This window comes from Canis lupus, chromosome 16 (genome assembly GCF_048164855.1).
Source record: "Canis lupus baileyi chromosome 16, mCanLup2.hap1, whole genome shotgun sequence".
Taxonomy (NCBI): domain Eukaryota; kingdom Metazoa; phylum Chordata; class Mammalia; order Carnivora; family Canidae; genus Canis; species Canis lupus.
In genome coordinates, this window is record NC_132853.1 from 34,004,396 (window position 1) to 34,009,940 (window position 5,545).

At 45.6% G+C, this 5,545-nt stretch overlaps 1 pseudogene; it reads right to left on the minus strand.

Moving 5' to 3' along the window:
• Positions 1-2,049: 2,049 nt before the first annotated feature.
• On the minus strand, positions 2,050-5,545 carry LOC140606506 (tubulin alpha-1A chain-like; annotated as a pseudogene).

Consider the following 5,545-nt stretch of genomic DNA (forward strand, 5'->3'; position numbering starts at 1 on the left):
CAGAACCAGGCCACAGTGAATCTCACATCCTTTCTGTTCCAGAAAATGCCAGGCCCCATACTAGATTCAACATAGACAAAACAGGCAAGGCTCCCACACTAGTGTGGAGATGGACCTTCCTTTCCAGGCTGACCCATCTGCAGCTCCATCTGCAGCCACTGTCTCAGCCCCTTTGGCTGATGTGACCTTGCTGTCACCATCCGTTCTGTCCCAGTTTCCAGCAGCTCCTCACACATCGCACAAATCCCTATCTCAGCCACTCGTCTTGGGCCTGCATCTGATGACTGTATTTGGCCTTTCTGGTGTCAATCCTTGCACACTGTTAGTTCAGACTCTGTTCTTCCTCTGGTTCATCGCACTATCCCTGCAGGGCAGGCTTCTATAATTAAGACAAATGTAAGAGAGCAATTAAAATCCTTGTGACACAGAGCATGAGGGTGTCAGTTTTTGGTTTTGTTTTGAGGCGGAGAACAATAAATGTAAGAGAATATAACAATTATCTACATGACCCGAGATTGCCAGAAAGCAAGAATAGAAAGTGTTTGATTCTTCTGTGAAGTCACCACTGTAAAGACAGGTAGATTTTCTCGTGAAGGAATATTTACAAGGTTCTAGACGAGGACCAAGCTTGAGTCCCCACTTAGCTGTTGACTTAAATAAATAATATCAGAGAATTTACATAATCTGTCTGGATTTGGTTTCTTTCCCCTGTAAAACAGAAAACAAAATCTATCCCACAGGGTCATGATGAGGTCCAAATGGAATTATGGCAACCACAAGCCACTGCACCCAGTGGGTCTTGTTACTGCCATCGGATCTGTGGGCTCATTTTAAAGTGTCTGTCCTCATGTTCACCTTCTTCAGACATATTTCCTCTGCCCTCTGTTCAAAGGCAGAAGACTTGTTCAGAAGCTTAACACACACTGTCTCTTCTCTCTCATCCAGAGGAGAAGGGAGTGAGGCATTCCAGTCCCAGAATTTCAGCCCAGTGGGCTCTCCCTGACAAGACCCCCCAACCCTATCCATTTTTTTCGGTCAGTGAATACTTAATGTGGATCAATTTTGTGGGTGGCCACCATTTGGGTGCTAGAGGTACAGATTTTTTTAAAGAGACCACGCTTTAAGGGGCACCTGGGTGGCTCAGTCAGTTAAGCATCTGTCCTCAGCTCAGGCCATGATCTTGAGGTCCTGGGATCAAGCCCCAAGTCAGGCTCCCTGCTCAGTTGAGAGCCTGCTTCTCCCTTTCCCTCTGTCCCTCCCCCTGCTTGTGTTCTCTCTCTCTCTCTCTCTCTCTCTCTCATAAATAAAATCTTTTAAAAAAAACTTTTTAGAGGCACCTGGGTGGCTCAGTGGTCGAGTGTCTGCCTTTGGCTCGGGTCATGATCTCAGGGTCCTGGTATCATGATGGGCTCCCCGCAGGGAACCTGCTTCTCCCTCTGCCTATGTCTCTGCCTCTCTCTGTGTCTTTCATGAATAAATAAATAAAATCTTTTTTAAAAATGTTTTTAATAAAGTTAAAAAAAAAAGAGCACACTTTAAGAAGCCCATGGTCAGGGAAAATAGGTCAACAAGCAAGTATAATGATAAGACATGCACCTTAAGATAAGTCAGGTGGGTGTTTAACATAAATGGCAACCATGAAGATTTATCCAGAATCCAAGAGAGACAGAAGAGGCAAAACCTGAATAGGGCAGGGGACAAATGCAGTCCACCTGTGATATTCATGGGGATCAGGAGCAGGAAAGAGATGATGACGGGAGGGCTTTCTTTTTTTTTTTTTTTTTTTTCCAGGAGGGCTTTCTTGAAATCAAAACCATGTTGGAAAATAGACAGAGAGAATCGTCCGTTAGGCTCCTCTCTGAGTGTTTTCCTGTCAGGTCAGGGTATTTTTTGTTACAGAGGAATCAAACTCTCTTGGATTGGAAAGTGAGACAATTCACTCACGCATATTGTTTTATTTGTTTTATTTTTTTTTTAAGAGAGGGAATACTTTATTCAAACCCATCAGAGAAACGGACAGCTTGGGTCTATAACAAAGCATTGTGTTTTAAAGCATAGGTCAGTAATTGTATATGAGAGTATACACTGCTGAGCACAGAGCACAGAGCACAACTTTTCAATGTTCAAAACAGAATAAGCTTCCCTGTAAAAGCAGCACCTTTGTGACATTTTTAACTTTAGTATTCCTCTCTTTCTTCTTCACCCTCTCCTTTAACAGAATCCACACCAACCTCCTCATAATCCTTCTACAGGGCAGCCATGTCCTCACGGGCCTCAGAAAACTCTCCTTCCTTCATGCCCTCACCCACATACCAGTGAACAAAGGCACGCTTGGCATACATCAGGTCAAACTTGTGGTCCAGGAGAGCCCAGGCCTCAGCAATGGCTGTGGTGTTGCTCAGCATACACACAGCTCACTGTACTTTGGCCAGGTCTCCACCGGGTACCACAGTGGGAGGCTGGTAGTTAATGCCTACTTTGAAGCCAGTGGGGCACCAGTCCACAAACTGGGTGGTATGCTTGGTCTTGATGGTGGCAATGGCAGCATTGACATCTTTGGGAACCACGTCGCCACGGTACAACAGGCAGCAAGCCATGTATTTACCATGGCGAGGGTCACATTTCACCATCTGGTTGGCTGGCTCAAAGCATGCATTGGTGATCTCTGCTACAGAAAGCTGTTCATGGTAGGCTTTCTCAGCAGAGATGACAGGGGCATATGTGGCCAGAGGGAAGTGGATGCAGGGATAGGGCACCAGGTTGGTCTGGAACTCCGTCAGATCCACATTCACGGCTCCATCAAATCTGAGGGAAGCAGTGATGGAGGACACAATCTGACCTATCAACCTGCTTAGATTAGTGTAGGTTGGGCACTCAATATCGAGGTTTCTACAACAGATGTCATAGATGGCCTCGTTGTCTACCATGAAGGCACAATCAGAGTGCTCCAGGGTGGTGTGGGTGGTGAGGATGGAGTTGTAGGGTCTACTACAGCTGTGGACACCTGGAGGGCAGGGTATATGGAGAACTTTAGCTTGGACTTCTTGCCATAATCGACAGAGAGACGTTCCATCAGCAGGGAGGTGAACCCAGAACCAGCTCCCCCTCCAAAGCTGTGGAAAACCAAGAAGCTCTGAAGACCCGTGCACTGGTCAGCCAGTTTCCAAATTCGGTCTAAGACAAGGTCAGTGATCTCCTTGCCAATGGCGTAGTGCCCTCGGGCATAGTTATTGGCAGCATCTTCCTTGCCTGTGATGAGCTGCTCAGGGTGGAAGAGCTGGCAGTAGGTGCCAGTGCGAACTTCATCAGTGACTGTGGGCTCCAGGTCTATAAACACTGCCCTGGGCACGTGCTTGCCAGTGCCCGTCTCACTGAAGAAGGTGTTGAAGGAGTCATCGCCTCCCCCAATGGTCTTGTCACTTGGCATCTGGCCATCGGGCTGAACGCCGTGTTCCAGGCAATAGAGCTCCCAGCAGGTATTGCTGGTCTAGACACCTGCCTGGCCAACGTGGATCAAGATACACTCACGCATGGTTGCTGCTTGGCGGCTGCCGGGCAGATGGTGGAGAAGAGGAGAGGTTGTTGCTTCTTACAGCGCGACTCTTAGGCGGTTGATGTAAGAGAACTTACGCATATTGTGTTTTTTTTAAGATTTATTTTTTTTTATTTATTTATGATAGACATAGAGAGAGAGAGAGAGGCAGAGACACAGGCAGAGGGAGAGGCAGGCTCCATGCCGGGAGCCTGACGCGGGACTCGATCCCGGGACTCCAGGATCGCACCCTGGGCCAAAGGCAGGCGCAAAACCACTGAGCCACCCAGGGATCCCCCCCCATGCATATTGTTTTAAAACCACATTGCAATCAAACCCATGACCTGGTAAAAGCCTCCAATGAGTTGTCTTCTTTTCTTTATCCTTTTGTTTCCCCCTTTTACAGTAATGGACAAACATGATATATATACCACCCACACTGACAAACTTGAGCAGAGCAACTTTGAGGAAAGCAAATATTTTTTGCAATAATTACACACACGCAATAATCAAGAGACAAAGGAACTAGCAAACTCTTCAAGTTACATTCAAACCCTCATCCCTGTCATTTACTTGAAAATACTAAATACCTTAAGGGCAAATCACTGAAGTGGCTGAGCAATCTCTACTGCAATATTTAATGAAGCTTATAAATCCTGAAATCCTTCTGGGACCATTGCTGGATGGCAATGGAACAGTGTTGGGGGTTTCTGAAATTGCGGGTGCTTAATTATGTCTAACAAAGTCGATTATCAATAAAGTGTGCATCCATGTCTGAACTTAATTTGTCTCTGCCTCTGTCACTCAGGGTGTCCAAGAATCTGTCTGAACAGGGTTGGCAAATCTTTCCTATCAAAGTCCAGATTTTTATGTTGTTGTTTTTTTTATATTTTATGGTTTGCTAGCCACAATGTCTTTGTCATGATGATCCAGCTCAGTCATGGTAGGATGATAGCAGTCATAGGTAACCATAGAGGTGCCTGGCTGGCTCAGTCAATAGAGCATATAACTCTTGATCTCAGGGTCATGAGTTCAAGCCCTACACTGGGCATAGAGATTACTTAAAATAAAATATTTAAGGGGTGCCTGGGTGGCTCAGTCAGTTAAGCGTCTGCCTTTGGCTCAGGTCATGATCTCAGGGTCCTGGGATCGAGCCGAGTTCTCCCTCTCCCTTTGCCCTTCCCCCCAACCCCTACTCATACTCTCTTTCTCTGTGACTTAAAAAAATAAGATCTTTAAAACAAAGTAAAACAAAAAACAAACCAAAAAAATAAGCAGGTCCATGTTCCAACAAAACTTTGTTTATGGACACAAAAATTCAAATTTCATATAATTTTAATGTGTCATGAAATATTATTCTGCTTCTGATTCTCTTTATACCATTAAAAATATGCAAAAACTATTCTTAGGCCATAGCAGTCTGGAAACAGGCAGCTGGGTGAACTTAGACTGCAGTGATAGTTTGCCCATCTCTGATTTTTGAGTGATGGATTGTACTATGTTGCAACAGTTCAAAGAACATAAATTCTGGGGCACCTGAGTGGTGCAGTCGGTTAACTCTCTGACTCTTGGGTTTGGCTCATGTCATGATCTCAGGGTCATGAGATCAAACCCCTTGATTTGATCTCGACCCCAAAGCCGAGAGTCTGCCTGAGATTCTCTCTCCCTCTGGCCCTGCCTCTGCTCTCTCTCTCTCTCCCAAATAAACCAATAAAAATAAAATCTTTAAAAAAAAGGAGGGGGTGGCACCTGGGTGGCTCAGTCAGTTAAGTGTTTGTCTTTGGCTCAGGTCATGATCCCAGGAATCCCACATGAGGCTCCCTGCTCAGTGGGGAGTCTGCTTCTCCCTCTGCCCCACTCTTATCTCGTTCTCTCTCTCTGTCTCTCTCTCTCTCTCTCATGCTCCCTTGCACTCATGCTTTCTCCCTCAAATAAATAGAAATAAAATCTTTAAAAAATAAATAAATAAATCCTGCCTTTCTGCAGTCCTTACACTTGGGCAGCCAGATGAAA